The sequence below is a fragment of the Sus scrofa genome, chromosome 7 (genome assembly GCF_000003025.6).
Source record: "Sus scrofa isolate TJ Tabasco breed Duroc chromosome 7, Sscrofa11.1, whole genome shotgun sequence".
NCBI classification, from domain to species: domain Eukaryota; kingdom Metazoa; phylum Chordata; class Mammalia; order Artiodactyla; family Suidae; genus Sus; species Sus scrofa.
Window position 1 is genome coordinate 8,420,106 of NC_010449.5, and position 23,149 is coordinate 8,443,254.

The window sequence follows — 23,149 nt, forward strand, 5'->3', positions numbered from 1 at the left end:
CTGAGTAGTATTCCACTGGATATATATACCACATCTTCTGAATCTACTCATCTGTCATGGACATTTAGGTTGTTTCCATGTCTTGGCTATTGTGAATAGTGCTGCAGTGAATGTGCGGGTGCATGTGTCTTTTTTAAGGAAAGTTTTGTCTGGATATATGCCCAAGAGTGGGATTGCTGGGTCCTATGGTAGTTCTATGTATAGTTTTCTAAAGTACCTCCATACTGTTTTCCATAGTGGTTGTACCAAGTTACATTCCCACCAACAGTGCAGGAGGGTTCCCTTTTCTTAACACCCCGTCCAGCATTTGTTATTTGTGGACTTAACTAATGATGGCCATTCTGACTGGTGTGAGATGGTATCTCATGGTAGTTTTGATTTGCATTTCTCTAGTAGTCAGTGATGTGGAGCATTTTTTTCATGTGCTTGTTGGCCATCTGCATATCTTCTTTGGAGAAATGTCTGTTCAGGTCTTTTGCCCATTCTTCCATTGGGTTGTTGGCTTTTTTGCTGTTGAGTTGTATAAGTTGATTTTATAAAATATTCTTCTTCCTTTCTTAACTTTTTGCCTTCAAAGTTTTTACGTTGAATATTTAACAGTTTCTCTTAATAACCTAGATGTCAGTGTTTCTACACTTTAAATCATCCATCAGTACCAGAACATCACTATTCCGATTTAGCATACCTTTATTCCCTGCCGTATTATCTGGAAAATGATGAGGGGGGTGGTAAGAAACTACAGGAATGTGGTCTGTGTCATTAGTCACCCCTCCCCCAAATACAGGGCTCATTTACCTACAAATATTTATTGAATGCCTACTTTGTGGGACCTGGCTCTTGCACTAAAAACACAGCTGAGAACTAAACAAAGACCCTGAGAGCTAATGGATCCAAATCTGCTCAGAGCTGGTTTTCTGAAGGTGGAGATTCAGGAGTTCCTGCTATGGCACAGTAGGTTAAGAATCCTGCCCACACCTCCGCTGCAACTTGAGCCACTGAAGGATTCCTAACCTACTGTGCCACGGCAGGAATTCCTGAACTCCTCTGCCCAGCACAGTGGGTTAAAGGATCCAGCATTGCTGCAGCTGCTGTGTAGCCCCCGGCTGCGGCTTAGATTTAGTCCCCGGCCCAGCAATTTCCATAAGCAGCCATTAAAAAAAAAAAAAAAGATTGGGGTTCATTTCTTATATAAAAATTTGTTAGAATATGAAAAATACAACTACCTCTTAAGCATAGTACAATTGGGTTTTATTTGCATTTCCCAGTTCAGAGATGAAAACAATAAAACAAGGCCCTACCATAAGCATCAAACATCTAAGTTGTTAATCATCACGTTCCGGACAGGAGACACAGAGAGACAAGAGCAGGCCTGGTGATGAGCCTCCATAGCCTCTTAGTGGAGTGTGCCTCTCAGTGACGTTTCCAAAGCCAGTTGTGGAGAGGCTGCTGGCAACATTCCAGCACCTAGGATGCTGTCACAGAAAGATACGGGGACACAGGGAACATTTCTCCTTTTAAATTCCTCACCTTTACCCGCTGGGTTTCTCCTGAGTCCTGTAAAACTGGGGAAAGAGAAAATTGTTCTAAGTTTCTCTCATCAGCCCCCCGTTCCCACTCAGCTTCCCACTGGAAAGAGGAGTACTTTGTACTCATGCCTTCAGGATCCTGCATCCCTGGTGTCTAGGTTTTGGGTTTTTTGGTTTGGTTTGGTTTGGTTTTGTCTTTTTGCCTTTTCTTGAGCCGCTCCTACGGCATATGGAGGTTCCCAGGCTAGGGGTCTAATCGGAGCTGTAGCCACCAGCCTACGCCAGAGCCACAGCAATGCAGGATCTGAGCTGCATCTGTGACCCACACCACAGCTCACGGCAACGCCGGATCCTTAACCCACTGAGCAAGGCCAGGGAACGAACCCACAACCTCATGGTTCCTAGTCAGATTCGTTAACCACTGTGCCACAACGGGAACTCCCAGCTGGTATCTAGGTTTGAGTTCCCCCAGAAGCAGACCCTGGCAAAAGGTACTGAATTCAAATGGTTTATTTGGGAAGCGATCCCAGGAATCACATCAAGGGACTGAGGTGGTGAGATAAAAAAGTTCCCACACTCCGACTCAAGCTTCCAAACCCAGCCTGACCACCTGCCACTCACACAGGTGAGGGAGCTCAATGGTCACACCTGTGGAAGGTGGTCTCCCAGCCTGATAGGCCCCCGCTTACCTCACAGTGAAAATTGGATCTGTTTTTCCTCCTTTCAGGCTGGGGATGGCTGATGACTTACTTTTATTTGTAAAAAGGTGGTATTCATGAGGCCAGGAAAGCTCAGAGCCAATAAGAGGCCTAGAAACTTCTATTTTCATGCTCTCTAAGGAAGCCAGCTGCCATCCTGCAAAGAATCTAGGCTCATCTACTAAATAATGAGCCAATGTGGAGAGAAAGAGGCCTCTTAGCTGAGTATCCAGGTGCCAGCATAAAGCACTGCCATCTTATAAAGTGACCATTAGAAGGCTTGGCTGTCTGAGACATGCACCAACTCGGGGCAGTCACTGGGTGAGGATTGCTCCAGACAGTGTTAAAATCCTGGCACTTCTGGCCTCTTTCATAGGTGGACAAAGTGGGTTCACTTGCTGAGAGATTGTTTAAGAAAAAGAAATGCATGTTCTCTGGCCTGTGGATGTTGGACCCGTGAGCCCAGAGGAGACAAAGGCACCGAGGGGGTTGGGGGGCAACAGCCTGGGCGCCACCTGAGTGCTCTTCCTGACACACAGACCTTCTGACAAACCAGTCTTTCACCTTTGCTCTGAATCTAGAGCTCACCACTGCTTCTCTCGTCAAAAATTCCTCCTCCCAGTTGGCCAGCTGTGATCTCGGTGTTCTAAGGCAAATTCTTGCTTCTCCGGGGGTTAAAATCTTCCTTTTCCCCATACTTGATTCTTGAAGCTTCTAAGCTGCCTGTTTCTTTCCTGAAACATTGAAAACGTCTATGCCAGTGAGTTTAGGGAAGAATAAATCCGAATGAAGCATAGAGTAGCGTATGAGTTAATGTGGAATGTGAGTGCCTGTGTGTGTCTGTGTGTCTGTGTGTGTGTCTGTTGTGTGTATATGTTGGCAGAGCAAAGAATTCCGAAGAAAAGAATATTATCTCTTCTCCAGTAGTTCAAAGTCTAAGAAGAGACAGGAGCCAATTAGAAAGCAGTTGTCATCCAACAACATTATTAAAGTCAAGTCATTCTTTAAATGTGCTGTCCCACTGGATAAAAGTAATGCTCCATCGAAGATGGAATGCATGTTATTTTCCTTGTTTTTCTAGTGGTGGCGATGAGGTCACCCAGAGGACCCAGTCTCTCCCCTCGTTGCCCGGGTAATCAAAAGCACGTAATTAAAAGCTGGCTGGTGACAGCAATGAATGTGGTTCTGTGACCCAAGAACAGCTTTTTCCTAAGCAAAGCTCATTAGACCACATTAAATTCACAATAGGTTTAAATTCACAAAGTGTACCCTGCAATGATCATAAGCAAAGGGTTTTAACCAGAGAATTCCCTAAAGGACAGAGGAGGTTTAAAAAAATTTTTTTTTTAAATGTGAGGACTCTGAGTAGTGGTTGGTTCTTTCTGTTGTTTACACAGGCAGGAGTCCTTCCACGGGACCCTTGGAGGGGAGAAAGAAGCCAGTTACCCAAGGTTGTTGCCTGGAAGGAGAGAGAAAGGTGAGAAATGGGTTAGCCCAGTGAGGCTGGGTTGGAAAGGCCTTACTGCCAGACCGCATTCCTGTCGAGATCAAGCCAAGGCAGAGTGCATTTGGTATCTTCTATCACCCAGACAGCTGGTCCAGGTCACGGGTCCAAAGGACGGGCTACACCCATCATGTAGAAAAAATAAAATGGAAATCCTTGAAGTGCTAGGGCTTGTCCACTCACTTCTGTCACTGAGATCCACATCTCTTGGAAGAAAATTATGGAGAGAAAGAAACTGTGTAATTTCCACATAGCTTTTAAGAAGCAGACCCAAACTCTGCTCTTTTGACCAGGCTTTGGAGCGTCACCCTAAACCTCCTCTCAAACGGTCTGAGAACTGAGCCCTAATGCAGCTACTGCACTTTTCCCGCTGCCACATGTTCACTTGAGAGGACAAAAATGAAGGGTGGGGGGGTGGGCAGAGCAGACATGGCGGCCTGCTGTCCAAAACCCAGACAGCTGTAACCAGACCTCCCACAGTCAATGGTGGGTTGCTCGTGGGAGCTGGTGCATAGTGAGGTGGCTTCATACCCTCCAGGTACAAACCTACTGGGCTTTGAGCAGGCTTTTCAAGCTCTCAGCCTCTGTGTTCCTACCTGAATTAGGAGGATGATAGCAGTACCTGCCTTGTAGAGTGTTGCCGGGGTGCATTGCACGGTCCCTGGCTCGGTATGAGCACACACTGAATGCTGGCCCTTCTTACCAGCAGCAGCCTGCACAGCCAGTGGGGAAATTCCTGGCCTGGTGTGCTTTCAGCAGTACCGGGAAATTTCTCCACACGCAGAGATTTTCCCAGTCAGCCTTTCTTGATGCCTGCAGTTCCTTCTTAGAGAACTTCTCTGGTTTCTTAAGAATTGTCCTTTATTAAAAATGCAACTTAGCAGCTCCCAAAGTGCCTTGTAATGCTTCCCAGCCACCATGAGTGTGTTGTGCCTAGGACTCACTCAGCCTGCAGGGAGCCCAGGACACACATACTTCGCTGTCTTGGTGGGGCAGCAACCTCACTGTATGTACCGGGGCACAAGTATAGCCTAATGCAGAGGTCTTAGCCTGCGTATCCAAAAATGGGTCTTCAGGGGTGCCATGATTCACCTGAAGTTAGATGTGCAGTTATCTTGGTGCATTTGTAGGTTTGGGGGAGCTGGAAGATCCCTGGCTTTTATTGGATTCTCAAACGGCCCTAAAATTGAACAACTGCTGTAGTGGAACCAGCCCGCCACAGCCTCTTTCCATTATGGTGGCTTTGCGGGGCCCGGGAGAGATCCCAGCGTGTGGTTCAGCTGGGTGTGGGGGATGATAGTGCTGGGGATGCCCTGGCGGAACAGTGTGAGAGCAGTCAGGGTGAGAGCCAGACCCTCCCCATTGACTCAGCTCACTTCTGGAAGCTTCCCTGGAGGGAGCACTCAGGTAGCATTTCCAGTAACTTTCTCAGCACAGGAAGGGCTGGGCCTCAGGGGTGCTGAGTTCTAGGGGAAGGGATTACACTCCAGGTTCCTTAAAGTTTCTTCCTATTCTAAAATGAAATCTTTCTTTAAAAAAAAAAAAAAAAAAAAAAGAGTTCCCGTCGTGGCTCAGTGGTTAACGAATCCAACTAGGAACCATGAGGTTGCGAGTTCGATCCCTGGCCTTGCTCAGTGGATTAAGGATCCGGTGTTGCCGTGAGCTGTGGTGTAGGTCACAGATGAGGCTCAAATCCCTCACTGCTGTGGCTCTGGCGTAGGCTGGTGGCTACAGCTCCGATTAGACCCCTAGCCTGGGAACCTCCATATGCCATGGGAGCAGCCCTAGAAAAGGCAAAAAGACAAAAAAAATAAAATAAAATAAAATAAAATAAAATAAAATAAAATAAAATCTTTCTAATGATTCCTTAGGTTTCCCCCATTGAGTATTCCTTCTTCATTGAACACGTCTCCCTGACTGAATCTTATATAACTTGGAATAGAGTTGCCAGGTCAAATACAAGACTCCTAGTTAAATGTGAAATTTAGAAAAATAATGAATAATCTTATGTGTCCCAAATACTGCATGGCACATACAAATACAATAAAACCACTCACCATTTACCTGAAATTTACATTTAACTGGGAGTTCTGTACTTTTACTTGCTAAATCTGGGCCATGGGCAATCGTGTCCTTCCAAAATGTGTATGTTGAGGTCTTAACCCCCAGCACTCAGAGTGTGATTTTCGATGGAGGTAGGGTCTTTGAAGAGGTAATTAAGTTAAAATGAGGTCATTGGAGTGAGCCCTGATCCAAATGACTGGTCCTTATAGGAAGAGGCAGTGTGGACGCAGACCTGTGTGAAGACACAGGGAAAAGAGGGCATCTACAAGCCGAGGAAGAGAAGCCCCAGAAGAAACCATTGTTGCCAAACACCTTGGCCTTAGGCTTCCAGCCTCTGGAACTGTAAGGAAACAATTTTTTGTTGTGTGAGCCACCCATTCTGTGGTATTTGTTTTGACATCTGCGGACAAAAAAATGTTGCCTGTTGTTTGAGTAAACCATGAATATTTCCTGCCATCAAGCCATCAGCCATCGCAGGCATCCCCAGCAGTGCACCCTGAGGGAAACTCAGGATGGAGAAACACAGGATACTGGCCCTAGATAATTAAGATACCTATCAAAAGAATTATTTCAGCGATGCCAGACTGTCTTCCCATATGTAGGAAAGCACTAAAATCATTAACTTGAGATGTCTGTTGTGATTAGCAGTCATCTAATTAGCAGCCGAATGTTCGGCTACATGGGTTGTGTTTTTTTCAACAAAAACTCTTACATATCCTGGCTTTTCCCTTACCTCTTAGGAACGTTTCCTCAGAGCTGTCTGAGAGGCTGTCTCCCAGGCTATAGTTCTCAGTAAGCTTCCCCCAATAAAACGTAATTCTCGACTTTTAGCTTGTGTGATTTTCTTTTTTTTTCAGTCATCACATCTCTAGCAGTCTGATACACCTAGCAACTGTGTTTGGCAAGCATGCTCAGTGAAAGGACACAAAATTATGAATGTAGAATTAAGAACAAGTGTGAAGACTTACTAGGATGTGAGAAAAGCCATCACATCAAATTACCAGACACTTGGAGAGTCCCTTTTTCAGAAACCCTCTTAAGCAATTAGAATACGCCGCCTCCCTGGAACTCACAGAGATCCCTGCAAGTGGAGGCCCTCAAGCTTAAGCTTAATTAATACTGTGGTCAGTTTAAATCTGCAGGGATGTTTACATCGTTTCTAAAGCCTTCTCTGTTTATTTTCCCAGTTTCACTTGGTTTTCATGGCAGTCTCTCAAATTATACAGTTGGGTGTTTCTGTAACTGTCTCTTCATCCTTTAGTTTTTAGTCTCTTTTCTTTCTTCTGGAATTAGGTTTTTAACTCTTCAATTTCTCATAAAAACAGATTTAATGTTTATAAAACATTGTAAGTTTTTCAAATTAGAACTATTTTAGAAACATCATATTATTATTTTAATTATAAGGGAAACTTTGGTAACTTACTATTTTGAACATTTCATGACATCTAAAAGAGAAACAAGGAATAATACAATTTTCTTTCACATAAAGAAATTTTACAGAAACATTTAATTTTGGCTGTAGCTTACAGATTTATAAAGATATGTGCATATATAAATGTATATATGTACATGTATGTTTAATATATTTCTGAATGCTACAGGGAATTATTCTAAAGCACAGCTTAGCTTTATTGAGCAGTGGGACATTAGTTAAATTAGACAAAATCATTCTGTCATAATCATATATACAAATTCTTTGTGGGTAAAATATATGTATATTTAAAATATCATATGTGAAGGATACATGGAAGATATTTCTTTTTCATTTTGAATTTAAACCACTTAGGTTCAGTCTTTGTTATTGAAAGAAGGTATTTTTGAGCATTATTATGTAGATTTCATATTAGCCTACCAGGCAATGTTTTTAACTTTGAAAATATTAAATCTCTTCCTAATAGGGCTGGAAATGGACTCAAGTGTGTTATGGTAGGAAATAAAAAGTATTGTATTATAAAAGTATAATTTTTTAAAATAGTTTAGGATAGATGATCCAAGCAGAGGGGGGAAAGAGTGGCGAACAGGATAAGCAGATTGAAGCATGGATGAACTATCAAGAAATGAAACAGCAATTTTTGAAAAATTGTCTGAAGTAAATAGTGCGATGTTGTTAGTGGCTACACAATGGTAATTGAGTAAACTAACTCCCATTTTTTTTTTTTTTTTTTTTTTTTTTTTGGCTATACTGGTCTGGTAATGTCAGAATTTGTGCAGCTATTTGCTTGCTTTTTCCCTCTGAAACATTAGAGATAGTACATGGTGTGGGGGGTGTGTGGGTGTGTGTGTGTATGTGAGAGATGTGTGTAGTGTGCATGTGCACATGGGTAGTTATGGTGTTGATCTATTAGAGTGTGTCCTTGCATGTGTGTGAATTGTGTGATGATATTGGTAAGGCTGGTGGGAATACGACATAACTGCTGTAACCGCTTTAGGATATTCCTCTTGCTTTTTATTGTATAAATTGTAATTAAAGTTAAGAATCACTAAGACGTTCTTTTACTGAAATATTTAACAAGGAATGGAATTACATTACTGTTTAACCTTTAATTCTGCCTTTTTAAAAAGACAGTTAAATGCTCAGTTGTTATTATTACTATTTTAAGGTTTTTTACTTTTTCTTTTTGCTTTAAATTTGCTTATTTCTTGTGCAGGTATCTTCCATGCATGTACATTTAATACTTGTGAGGTTTTTTGTGTTTTTTTTTTTTTTTGGAATTGACTGTGCAGTGATGATAAATTGTTACCCATGTGTACAACTTTAGCTCAGGGCAAATGAGCAATAAATACTTGCTCACCAAAGGTTCTTTTTCTTATTTTCTGATCTAAAGATTTTTTTTTTTTTTTTTGTCTTTTTGCTATTTCTTGGGCCGCTCCCTCGGCATATGGAGGCTCCCAGGCTAGGGGTCCAATCGGAGCTATAGCCACCGGCCTACGCCAGAGCCACAGCAACGCGGGATCCGAGCCGAGTCTGCAACCTACACCACAGCTCACGGCAAACGCCGGATCGTTAACCCACTGAGCAAGGGCAGGGACCGAACCCGCAACCTCATGGTTCCTAGTCGGATTCGTTAACCACTGCGCCACGACAGGAACTCCCTAAAGATTTCTTTTATAGCCCAAAGTGACCAACCCCCCCCCCCATATTCCTTTAGGAATATTATTCCTGTTTTTGTTGTGCTGCTGAGATATCTGTTTTCATGCTGAACGTAGCTGCCCCAAGTGTTTTTGGTTATTATTCAGTAGCCATTTGTTGTGGTTTTAAGCCATTATATTTTCAAAACTCTTCTTAATTACAGTTATTCAACTCGCTATAAAACAGATTTCTGAATATTTTATTGTTCTCCAGCTTTGCACAATATATCCTGGGTTAAATCAGTTGCAGTAAATGATGCTTCACAGAAAGCCTATACATGCATTTAGCAGAAGGAAGGGGTTGCAGAATATATTTTCCCATCTTTTGGGAGTATGCAAAAGCCTCACTAGAAGGTGGCTGTTGGTACCCATAAAGATGTATTGTTTCAATAATTGGTCGTAAAAATAATGCATTGTGTAACATTTGAACACCAAAATGAATGCTACATTTAACAGTAAGAGAAAGCGTCAGTCTTGAAAATACACTAGCCTGGTTTAGTGTGTGTGTGTGTGTGTGTGTGTGTGTGTGTGTGTGTGTGTGTGTGTGTGTAGGGGGTGGAGTTTCAGATGCCAAAAAAACCCACAAAACACTGTTTGAATGGATGAAAGCTGTTTGAAGGAGAGGAAAGAATAGGTGAGAAATCGGAAAGCTTGCATGGCCATCAGACTGGTAACATGTTAGTATTTGACCTTTTTTTTTTTTTTTTGTCTTTTTACCTTTTTCTAGGGCCACTCCCGCGGCATATGAAGGTTCCCAGGCTAGGGGTCTAATCAGAGCTGTAGCCACCAGCCTACACCAGAGCCACAGCAACGCAGGATCTGAGCCACGTCTGTGACCTACACCACAGCTCACAGGTGGATGGATCCTTAACCCACTAAGCAAGACCAGGGATCGAACCTGCAACCTCATGGTTCCTAGTCGGATTCGTTAACCGCTGCACCACGATGGGAACTCCCTTGACCATTCTGAGTATAAGAGGACTCTCATACATTTTTGGTGGAGTATAGCTAAATCAATCATGTTATTGTGATGCTACAGAGTTAAGTTGAGTCATATCCTAGGCTCAGCAGTATTAAAAATAGTAAAAACTGGAGTTCCCGTCGTGGCGCAGTGGTTGACGAATCCGACTAGGAACCATGAGGTTGCGGGTTCGGTCCCTGCCCTTGCTCAGTGGGTTGACGATCCAGCGTTGCCGTGAGCTGTGGTGTAGGTTGCAGACGCGGCTGGGATCCCGCGTTGCTGTGGCTCTGGCGTAGGCCGGTGGCTACAGCTCCAATTCAACCCCTAGCCTGGGAACCTCCATATGCCGCGGGAGCGGCCCAAGAAATAGCAACAACAACAATAACAACAACAACAACAACAAAAAAAAAATAGTAAAAATTGGAGAATTCATGTTGTGGCTCAGCAGCTTACAAGGCCAACTAGTATCCATGAGAATGTGGGCTTGATCCCTGGCCTGCTCAGTGGGTTAAGGATCGTGTGGTGCCATGAACTGTGGTAAAGGTCACAGACCTGGCTTGGCATTGCTGTGGCTGTGGCATAGGCCGGCAGCTGCAGCTCCAGTTGGACCCCTCGCCTAGGAACTTCCATATGCCACTGGTGTGGCCCTGAAATGCAAAAAAAAAAAAAAGTAAAAAAGTGGGAATGAGTACTGAAATTAGATGTATAGAAACATTTTAATATATTCATGTAATGAGATATTACACAGTAGTCAATATGAATAAACTACATGGATTAATATAGACCAATATCAGGAATATAGTTTTTGAGGGAAAAAAAGCAAGTTACAGAAGGTTAGGCCCGATGCCATAGCATTTATATAAAGAAAAAGCAGTGTGTGCACACAAAGACTTGAAGTATAAAAATGTACAAAGGAAACAAAAACATGAACTTAAGGATAGTGGTTGTCTCTGGGGAACAAAAGGAAGGCGGTGAGGTCAGGTACACAAAGAATGTTACCTGTGTCTATGTAAATATAAATGTGTAATATACGATATCTTTTTAAAAAGGAATATCTAAGCAAGGAAGTGTTCAGGAAAAAATGAAATGGTCTCTTTACTGCAAATGAATGAAAGAACAATAAATTTTAAAATAAATACAGAGGAAAATAGATATCATTGATAGTGATACATAAATTAATTGTCATATATTTAATACAAGAGAGATGAAGATTTCTAAGCCTGCTAAAAATTTGATTCTTTATTTACTAGGTTTGAATAACCTTGACTGACTGCATTCGATTGTGAAAGAGAGAAAAGGAAAAGAATGACATCCTGGAAATATATATTATCAAGCATCTATCTCACAGGTAAGTAATATTGAGTAATTTTTAGAAATGTAATTCTCTGAGGGCAGGAGTAACATCTGATACACCTTGGTCCCCCACGTCTAGTGCATTACAAGAAGCGGGTAGTGTGTACGCAGTAAACTGAACTGGAGGGAGTAACAATTGATAACTCACACTTAGTACCGCCGGTTAAAGTTAAAAGTGTATTGTGCTACGCCATTGGCAAAATCCTTACCCAAGAGTGATTTTGTCTCCAGCTGGGTCCTAGCTGCATCCTCATTTTCTGCTGTATTTTTAACTCCCCATCATCTTCTAGGATTCTCTTTTTTTTTTCCTCTCTCTCTCTTTTGGTCCGCCCTCTCCACTGTTCTGGACTGAAATAGTCACTTCTTTGGCAGTTAATTCAATGGGTACAGAGATTTCTCATGCAGTTAACTCACTGGGTCCACTCTAAGTATTGTGCTGGGTTTTAGAGCTTTAGAACTGTACACATTGTTATTTCTAATTTGCAACTATACACATCCATGGCATGTTGGAATTTAAAAAGGTTCATTAGCGTACAGTGTTTATTCTGCAAAATATTTGTCATAATTGAAAAAATAACCTCCCTTACTTCACAAACATCAGTGACTCCCTTTATGTTGCTTTAGTCCTATATCGTCAGATACACTCCTCCACTTTCAGTGAGGAAACCTGGAATTTAGGAATTTTTTTAATCCTTTCCAGACATTTATGGGCTACAGTGGGACAGACGTAGCTGTGAATACAAAATTACACAGCGATTTAACTTATATGTCCCGTTTTAGAAGGTCTTATCTGGGAATATGTCGCAATACTGTGTCCTGTCGCATCATCTCTCTCACACACACACACACACACACACACACACACTGTGTGTGTATTCTCACACAGTCTTTATACTATCCACAAGGTCAGTGACAGCCTTCTTTTACCTTTTTGTAATCTTCAGTGCACACTTCATAAAGAACATTCATTCATATCTAATATTTATTTGACAAGCGAAATCCAACTACTTGGGCTGACACCAACCCCAATGATTAATTGAAATGATTCCCAAAATGAATCATATCCCCAAGTAGTCAGTGTGTCACACATTCTGCTACAACTACCTGTACCAATTTCCAGATTCTTTTTCTATCCTCGCGCAGTCTTTTTGTTTGGTTTTTTGTTTGTTTGCTTATTTGTTTTGGCCACACCTATGAGATGTGGAAGTTCCCAGGGCAGGGATCAAACCTGCACCACAGCAGGGACCTAAGTTAACCTGCTACACCACAAGGTAACTCCCACGAGAAGTCTTTTTTTTTTTTTTTTTTTTTTTTTTTTTTGTCTTTTTGCCTTTTCTAGGGCTGCTCCCACGGCATATGGAGGTTCCCAGGCTAGGGATCTAATCGGAGCTGTAGCCACCAGCCTACGCCAGAGCCACAGCAATCCAGGATGTGAGCCGCATCTGCAACCTACACCATAGCTCACAGCAACGCCAGATCCTTAACCCACTGAGCAAGGCCAGGGATCGAACCTGCAACCCCATGGTTCCTAGTCGGATTCGTTGACCACTGCGCCACGACGGGAACTCCAAGAAGTCTTTTTGAAATAAAATGTTGCCTGGAAAAAATAAACATGAGACTAAATTCAATTTATGAAGATCGTTTGCAAAAGAAACCTGTCTGTTCACATGCAGCTCAACAACAAATGTTTCTTTTTGAACATTCCTTAAAGCAGCATTAAAAACCACCATTGGTAAGTTTCATTCACAAAAAAAAAAAAAAAATACTCTGGTATGTCTCTTATAAAATCCTGTTCATGTAAAAACAAAGAATCAAGGTGGAAAGGGGTGGGCAAGCTGTCTAGTTCTCAACATGTTTGTCAAACCTCCCCACAGCCTTTCAGGAGGCCCACAGGGTCAAAGTTCTGTTGATAATAAATCCAAATTGTTAGTCACCTTTGTAAATTTCACCATCCTCTGCCTGTGGGGGGTGGGCGGGGATATTTCCCAGAGGCCACCTCTGACCTGTGATACTGCAGTCAACTCTTGACTGAAGGCAGAAGCAAATATGAGTCCAGCTCTCCATTCTTGGGCCACCGATAAAGAGATTTGTGAAAACAAACACTGCTATTCTTCTTTGTCATTATTTTTGTTTTGAAAAACAGTTGGTTTTCACAAAAAAAAGGATTATTGTACTGATGAAATGGATTATTATTATTTTTAATGAATTAATAAGTAAAGGTTGAAAATATCTCTCAGTTGTTATTCCTAGTACAGTAAATATTGGTAGATACAACCTATACTTTAAAAAAAAAAAATCCTTTGAGGTCATCAGTCATTTTTAAGAGCATAGCTTTCAGACTGAAAAGTTTGAGTAGCACTGAACTATACAGATAGGTGAGTTTATTGCTGTTGACTTGGAAACATTCTCCCCTAAAAAAAACATTTTTCAAAACAGTGTTTCAAAAAGATGTGTTCCATGACTCAGAGGAAAGTTTTCCATGTAGAAGTCTCTTGGTGGGCTGTCAGTTGCCTGCACCTGGACTAGTTTCCACCACACCTTATCTTTAGCATCCTCTATAGCTCCCTTTAGCAAACAAAGCAGAAGAAGGGGGGGCCTTTAGGTCCCACAATGAGTTATTATTGGAAAAGGCTTGCCGTGAGTCCTGGGCCTCCTCAAACTTTAGCTTTTTAAGTAAATGCCTCCAAAGGGGCTTCGCCTTATCCCCCTGCCTATCTGAACCTCATCTTACTTGAGCTCTCTGAAGAGTAAAAGCAGCCATCTGAAATATATATGAGTTCTCATTGCGTAAGAATAACCTAGGACACGTTTTAAATATAAAGGTGCCAGGCCCCAAACCAGACCTAAGGAACCAAAAGCACGGGGCTGAGAGGACCCATGTCTGTTCACTTTAACAGGCTCTTCCCATGATCCTTGGTATCAGAGAAGAGGTGCAAGTCACCCAGAAAATAAAGGAAGGTTCTGGTGAGGGCATCACCTCCACACAGAAACACAAAGCGGGCAGCATGTGCCTTGAGATACAGGGAAGCCTTAGCCCCCAACACCTGGCAGTTAAGTCAGGTCTGAGTAAACAGGACCCCAGCAGAGAGACAGGAGCGGGTGCCCTAGGGCCTTGGGGGGAGGGGAGGGTGGTATTTGGGTTCAGAATGGTAATAAGAGGAGAAAGAAAGGGAGGCGAAGAGGGGGTAAGACCGTGGCAAAAAGGGGCAGCTTCTAGAAATGAAGACCCAGGAGTGCTGAACTATCATTTTTCACCTACAGTTTTGCTTAGAGCCAGCCCTAAACTTTGGTGTAGTCAACAGCCGGTGCAGTTTTGGTTAAGTGCCCCCAAATCTGGTTCTGCTGAAGGCTCAGAAAAAATAAACAAAGAGAATTTAAAAAGCCAGAAAGAATGATAACACAAATAAGACCTAGAAAGATCGTGTAAATAGGTACTAAAGTAGGCATGGAAAAATCAGATCTAAATGAAAGCCATTTCACCTATTCAGTGTGTTTGGAGGAGGAAAACCTGTGTCTACATATTCTTCTAGCTTGGGATACAGAAAGCAGGAGGCAGAGGAAGAAGATGCTAGGCCTGATTTTTTTTTTTTTTTCGTTTTGTGTGTGTGTGTGTGTGTGTGTGTGTGTGTGTGTGTGTGTGTGTGTGTTGCACCAGCGGCATGTTGTCATGTGAAAGTTCCCGGGTCAGGGATCAAACTCTCGTCACAGCAGTGACCTGAGCTGTTGCAGTGACAACACCAGATCCTTAACCTGCTGTGCCACGGGAGAACTCCCTAGACCTGGCTGTTTACCATTCCCCATTGCTGAGCACATTATAAAAACCCATTCAGAAATAACCGAAGTATTTATGGCCTTTATTAATCTTTTCTTGGCTGTTATTTAGTGCCTAAAATTAGAGTCAGTGAAGTTTCAGTGCAAAGTAGTTTAAGGTATAGACAGGGGCTAAATCTTAACCCTGATCTTTTCAGTTGTCCTCCACTGCATGTGTCTTTCAAGGAAAGGTCTGACCTGGCACCTCTGTCCTTGGCTTATTTCATACCTGAATGCTCTGTGATCATTAGACCTTTCACATATTGGCGGTGTTCAAGATTAAACTATTGCATGTCTCTCCCTAATGAGTTTGAGAAAAATGGTGAAGGGGGTAAAATCTGACTTATTGGGATGATTTTTTGGTTCCTTGGATACTTTCAACCTTCACTTATTTTTATTGCACAAACAAGATGGGACCACGCTAACAAGTCTTACCCACGTTTTGCAATGCATTTGTAAGTTCTTTTGGGTTACTCAGAGAGTTCTCTCCAGATTCTACATCATATGCTCCAGGTGAGTGAGGTCCACAGTATAACAGGGAGCCCAACCTACATCTAGAGTGGGGAAGTCGGGAGGGACTCTGGAGCACTGCGAAATGCTCTCCACTCTGCAAGGGCTCATCCCTCGAGATACCTTGGGACAAGGAGGACGTGAGAGCTCCATGGTCCATCTCTCTTGAGATCACCCTAGAATGTTATATCGTCTAGATTTTTAACATCTAACACTTTTTATCTGAAATTTTATTTTTAAATTTCTTTGTGTTTTGTGTTTTATTATTTTTCTAGCCAGACATGACGTTGTTCACTCACTCAACAAATATCTATTTAGTATCTACCTTCCCAGTTATGAGATGGGGGAATCTGTTAATTTTTTTATAACTAATATATATTTGATTCATGCACATTTCTGGACCTTATGTCTTTGTATTTATGCATGTGCTATTTGTCTCTGTGTGAATTCATAATTTGCTTGAAGGCAGAGGCTATGTTTTGCTTATCTTTGTACCTAATAGTAAGTGCTCAATAAACATTGAAATAATGATAAACAAATCACATCAACTTCCATAATGGAATCATGGCAAATTATAATTAAAACATGTATCTCATCAACATAAAACTCAAAGCATCAGTAAAATCTTGCAGAAGAAGTGGAGAAGGGCATTAAGATATAGCTAATGCAAATTAAGCTGTAAATTAGACTCTGACCTCCCTGGTAGCCCAAGAAAAAGAAAATTTTGCCAGGGTACATCAGAAATAGGGATTGGAGATTCAAAGACGTGGGGTTCTGGATCTTTATATATTTTAGATACTAATTAACATTTTATTATTTTATTAAATTTCTGGAATTTTCCAATTATAATTATACATTTTTCCTAAGATAATTAATATTGATTCCACAGAAAAATTTCTTTTTTTTTTGTTTTTACATGCACTAAGGACTTGAAAAAAATGAGAAACATCAAATAATCTTATGATGAAATAAAAGTTAGGATTTTCCAAAGTGAAACATCCTTAGCCTTTTTTGTTAGAAATAAGATTATTTCTCTCACTCTTTTTGAGACTACAGAATTTATACATAAAATGTGCCTAAAGTAAATCAAAAGCCTACCCCAGTCCTCTACAATGCAACCCAGCTTAGAACAAGGTCAAAATACCTGGAGCGGTCAGGTGGACCAATCCCTAGAGTAAACATGGGCCTTATGCAGAGACATTTTCAGCAAGCAGGGCTGTAGAGTAATTCCTGAGTAAACAGATCCGTTTGTGAACACTCACGTGGGGACAATATCTAAATATTTCCATGAACTAAGAGCTCTGATTACTAATTAAGAACAGTCATGTTGTTTTTCTTATTTCTTTGAGCCTCTTAAACGCTGAGAGACTTGGACTCAGGGAACACTGGTTGTCCTGTGCTCCTAGGAGGGTCACTAATTCTACTATTAAGCCTCAGCTTCTTAACCTGCAAAATGAGAATCAGAATACCTACCTCATGAGATTATTGTAGGAATCAGTGCAAATAGATGAGATAATGTATGTGAACAAACTCTACAAACTATAAAGATACAGTTTGGGTCCTACACATTCTATTATTGGCACTAGTTACTTAGAGAGTTGGGAAGTGGTTGATTTCTTAAAATGGTGCAAGTGTGATTAGTCAAATTCATGTAAATGTAACTAACTTCATGTACCGCCGAAAACACTGAATATTTTCTTCCTCCATAAATGCATAAAATTTTTTAAAACCTATTGAGCTGCAGTACTTTGATTTTATGTTTTAAAAACCTACTTTCTGTGATAAAGACGAATACACAGTGAGTATATATATATTTAATACAGATTTATATGTTGTCATCACACAAGATCATTCTGTGTATGACGAAGTTCCTTTTCTGTTTTCCAGAACATTTTTTTCTTGGTTTTATTTACATTTTTCCATGATAAGCATATTGACATCGTTTAATAATTCAAGCGATTACACCATGCTTTTGAGGCTTTTATGAGGAAAATCGGACTGTATAATTATGTTTTTAAGTGAATTGATTTGACCATTTTCAAAAAAAAATATCCTGACTCTCACGAACTTTTAAAATAGCTGCATCAGCTTGTCTAGAAGCAATCAGTCAGCAACAATCACATTTTAGATAAACCTCAAGGCTAAGATGTCACCAAGGTGATTGGAGGGAAATAATCAGCCTCAGCGGACAAAGAAACACACACCTGTTAAGTGAAGGCCAAGATGGCAAAGCATCCCTCCCATTCCCTTGGGCTGCAAAGCAAAGGAATGCTGATGAGAGAGGGAGGAATACTGCAGGAGGAACCACAGTTTCCTTTCCAGATATGCCACGCTGGCCTTGGAAAGAACAAGACAGCAGTCCCTGTGTGGTAGAGACACAAGCTGGGCTGGAGCATGAAGGTCGGGAGAGTACCCCATGGCAGGCAGGTGGGGGAATGAAGAATCACCTTGTCCCCAGAAGTCCTGAGCAGGCCCTATGACCAGAGGAGAACAAGCACAGCAGTCTGGTTGTGGTATCAGGACACCAAGGGCTATAAACTCTGTTCAAGACTCTCTCCCTCCTAAGCACCTGCTGCCCTCTTGTCTCCATGACGCCCTACAGGGCAAGGGGCCAATGGAGTAACACCTTCCTGACCCCTCATTTCACTCCTAGATACTCTTCCAGTGAGGGAGGAACAGCTGGGAATACAAAGATTTGTGTGTGTGTGTGTGGTATTTATTTTCTTTAATCTACTTGCTTGTGTCCAACAAAAAAAACCCTACACATCTATATGGAAAAACATATATAACTACATAAATAATTTCTCTTTCTACATACGTGACCAAAGTGTGAGCCAGTCCCTTTCACCTGAATGGAATAGGCAGAGATTAATAATAGTGCTCACATTATGTGTAGGCTGGTGTCCAGGTTACACGTATTCAGATTTTATGTTTCTTCATTGAGTTGTTTCTTCATTGAGTTGCTAATTACAAGGCACTGTAAATTTCACAAGGTGTTTCAGTGGCAACAGCCAAAAGGAAAAGAAAAACACGAGTTAGGATGTTTCATGCAGTATAGGTCTCATCATTTATAAAGATCACAAGTCTATGAATGGCTACTAGAGATTCCTAAGGAATAACCTTATTATAAATAGAACTAGTCTGTGACTCTTCAACAAAATTGACTGTGAGAACAGCAAAAAAGCCAACAACCCAATGGAAGAATGGGCAGAAGACCTGAACAGACATTTCTCCAAAGAAGATATACAGATGGCCAACAAGCACGTGGAAAAATGCTCCACATCACTGATTACTAGAGAAATGTAAATCAAAACTACCATGAGGTACCACCTCACACCAGTCAGAATGGCCATCATTAATAAGTCCACAAATAACAAATGTTAGAGAGGGCATGGAGAAAAGGAAACCCTACTACACTGTTGGTGGGAATGGAAATTAGTACAACCATTATGGAAAACAGTACGGAGGTACCTTAGAAAACTATACATAGTACTACCACATGACTCAGCGATCCCACTCTTGGGCTTATATCCGGACAAAACCTTCCTTGAAAAGACACATGCACCCACATGTTCATTGCAGCACTATTCGCAATAGCCAAGACATGGAAACAACCCAAATGTCCATTGATAGATGAATGGATTAAGAAGATACTTAAGAAGTATACACAATGGAATACTACTCAGCCATCAAAAAGAACCAAATAAGGCCATTTGCAGCAACATGGATGCAACATGGAACTAGAGGCTCTCATACTAAGTGAAGTAAGTCAGAAAGAGAAAGACAAATACCATATGATTTCACCTATACCTGGAATCTAACATATGGCACAGTGAACCTTTCCACAGAAAAGAAAATCATGGACATGGAGAACAGACTTGGGCTTGGCAAAAGGGAGGGGAAGGGAGTGGGAGGGGCTGGGAATTTGGGGTTAAGAGATGCAAACTGTTGCCTTTGGAATGGATAAGCAATGAGATCCTGCTGTATAGCACTGGGAACTATGTCTGGTCACTTGTGATGGAGCATGATAATGTGAGAAGAAAGACTGTATACATGTATGTGTGACTGAGTCACCTTGCTGCGCAGTAGAAAATTGACAGGACACTAAATCAGATATAATGTAAAAAATAAAAAATCATTATTTTAAAAAAAAATTGACTATGAGAGTATGTGTTTTTGGTCCCTGGAGTCACTGAAGTACTAATCTTAGGTGATTAATACGCTACAGAGTGTTATCATGATGGAGATCATAGGGCATGTAAGTATTCTGTTTGTTCTCCTACTTCTCCCAGTTAGAGAGGGCCCTGTGATGGAAGTGAGAGGAAATGAAGTGTGTCCCTGGTAGCCAGAGTCATGAAAAGATCTTGAACAGTTCTGCTGTCTCTCTAAACCTGCAGGGTGGATGGAAGAGTGTGAGATGGTGGAGACGTGACATCGAAGTAGCCTACATTGCGACTCACTGCGCTGAGCCGTCTGCCAGACCCAGGTGGACATCATGTGAGTGAAAAGTAAACCTAAGTGTTGAAACGCTGAGCCTTTGGACACGTTTATTGCTGCAGCACAGCTTGTCCTGACTCACATAAAGATTAAGAAGGGATTTCACTCTTGAGGGTTAAATAAAAATCTGGAGTTGGACGGTTACATATGTTTAGGCTTTTAACTAAAGGCTTGGTAGAACATAGCAAGAATTGGCGAACTTTTTCTGTAAATATTTTAGGCTTTGAGAGACAGAAAGTCTCTCCACAACTTCTCAGCTCTGCCACTGGAGCACCTGAGCAGCAGTGACAATGGGTGATGTGTATGGCGGTGCTGCAGCAATACTTTATAAAAACAGGAGATGGCCAGGATTTGGTGCCTGGGTGCAGGCCCCCATGAAAACCTACTGTCAAATGTGGTTGTGTCGAAGACTTGGCATATGAGGTTCCTCGAGCTGCTTCAAGCAACAGATATTGCTTCTGTCACAGTTCTGGAGGCTAGAAGCCAAAGCCAAGGTGTTGGCCGAGTTGGTTCCTTATGAGGGTCCTGAGGGACAGTCGTTCTGTGCCCTCTCCTAGATTCCGACTGTTGCTGGCAGTCCTCGGCCTTCCCTGGCGGGTGGGGATGACGTCACTCCGGTATCCACCTATCCCTTCACTTTGCCTTCAGTTTCCCTGTATCCCTCTCTCTTACAAGAGACTGGTTCTATCGGATTAAGGGCCCACCTTAACGAATTATGTCCCTAAATGAATTACATATTTAATGACCCTATTTCCAAGTAAAGTCACATCCTGAGGGACTAGGGGTTAGGATTTCAACAAATCTTTGGGGAGTGCACAGTTCACCCTATAACACTTGGTTACTTAAAGAACAGGTTTCACTTAGTACACTGACAATGATTCAAGTGAATTTTAAGTAAGTTCACAGGCCTTGGCTCTACTCAGATCAATTCATGAACTATTTTGACAAGACTGAAATTTTAGTTTTCTAATAGAGCAATTAAAAGGAAAACCAGGCTCATAATTAAAATAATAAATAGAATGTTGTATTGAACATTTATAACTCAGAACTATTTTACAGGCTCCTATCTTTTCCAAATTGATTGATGCTTAAGATGAGAAAATTAGATGTGATTTACATACTTTATTTCTTGAGACTGTTATTAAAGCACAGGATTGATGAAATGATTATTCCTTAGAGTCTTAATGCAGACATCTATAAGGATTTATTAAAGACAAAAACCACAATTTCCTTGGCAGGTTTTGGAACCCTAAAACATGCAAAAACAGCCCACAGTTAAGTAATCAAGTAAGGGCTTTAGATGTACATACAAGGAGTTCAGAAGAAGGAGGGACCACCAAGGCCTAGTAAGGGGATGCCCTCTGAGGGAGGAGGGTTTGGATAGACTGGCTGGGAATATCAGATATAATGTAGCTTGGAGGGGAGGCTCAGCCTGATTTGAGGCAGCAGGGATGTGCCGGAAAAAAACAATAGTTATAACCACCAAGAGTGATCCAAACGTTTGATATACAGATGCTGAGTATCAGCATAAGAAGAGTTCAGATTGCGTTCATGAGTCAGAGGTCTCTGAGCAATAGGTTTCTGCAATCTCAAGAGTGAGGGAAAAAATGGGAGGAAGCTGATATAAACACAAAGAAGGAAAACAGGTCATGTTCTAGCTGATTACTATTAGAATGAAGACTAATTCATTAGCTCTACTTGAATTAGTCAAGATAGGATGAGATATCCATGGTTACATAGAAACCCCCCGTATTTCAAAAGCTTAGCACAGCCAACATTTCTTTCTTGTTCACGTCGCACGTCCAGCACTCACTGGAAGGAAACTCTGCTGCACAGATCCATTCGGATGAAGAATAACGGGCCTTTCCCCATCGTGTGATGCTGCCGTCTCAAGGTGGAGCTGCACAAGGGGAAGAAAGAGCATGGACAGTTCCTACCACTCTTAACTGCCTTCGGTCCATTTGCCAGAACCAGTCACTAGGCCAGGGCAATAGCAGGAGAGGACAGAAAAGGCAGAGACGCCCAAGTAGCATGTAAGTATTACTCTCTCTACTGCGTTATTATTTCCCTTCTATTTCAAAAATAAATTGTCTATGACATTCTGTTCTGATTGTGCCTTTGGTTAAAGTGGATCTGTTTCTTTCCACATGTTTCCATTAACTAATCCCCAGGAAATGCTCATGTATTTGCAATCAAACCATAACAAAGGGCTTTACTTTCCCAGTCTCTCTGAACAACTGAGATATGGACGAAAGCAGAATGCTAAAATCTGCTGGTTGTTTTTCCCTGCTGCCCACATTGGTTATATGGATCTGGGCTATAATATGTATTTGTCATTTCTGTTTTCCTAGCATTCCTGGTTGTGTAACCATGAGAATAGTTGTCACTAAAAATACCCAACATGTACCTGGAAGGATATGTGGGATATGAAATGTAACTTTTCCTGCCTAGAGTTTAGATAAAGACCCCAAATAACACAGTAGTTGCCAGACATCCATATGCTACAAGCGAGATGCTAGATCACATGTGCAGGCATATTAAGGGATTGTGAAACTGGTTCTTCGAGCATTAGCCAGTCAGTCACCTCCAGGCTGTATGCGGAGGCCAAGAATTCATTCTCTGGTTGAAGAGGCCAGGAGTGAGGATCTCTTTGGAGGGAGTTGCTGGTGTGTTGGGTGTTTCCTTCTTCCAAATGGGGAAGGCAAAGAGGATGCTTCCCTTTACCTGAAGGCAAGTAAGGGAGACAGAAAGAGAACGACATGAAGAGTATGGTCACCCTGGAGCTAGGTAGAGTCAGAGATACCTTGATTCATGCGCTAGAAAGGAGGCTATGGATAAAGAGGGAAGCGCTGGGCTGTCAGAGTAAAGAAGACGGCCAAGGAGAGGTTTGCCTATAGAGAGAAAGCTGTGTATGTGAGCGTGTCCCATAGACAGATGTGGAACCTGCAGAAGGCCAAGCCATGGTGGTCTTTAAAAGGACGCTGCCTAAGAGCACGTCTTGCCACAGACAGGACCATCTTAGCATTTGAAAGAGGCTGCAGACTAGTCATCAGATGCCGGAGCTGAGAGAAGGGGCTGGGTGCAAGTAGCCAATTAG

At 41.8% G+C, this 23,149-nt stretch overlaps 1 long non-coding RNA gene across 1 annotated transcript; it reads left to right on the top strand.

Moving 5' to 3' along the window:
- On the top strand, window positions 11,093–22,079 carry LOC106507336. The gene is made up of 3 exons (XR_002346167.1): window positions 11,093–11,230; window positions 19,953–20,052; window positions 21,859–22,079. It is a non-coding gene; the product is annotated as an uncharacterized LOC106507336 (long non-coding RNA).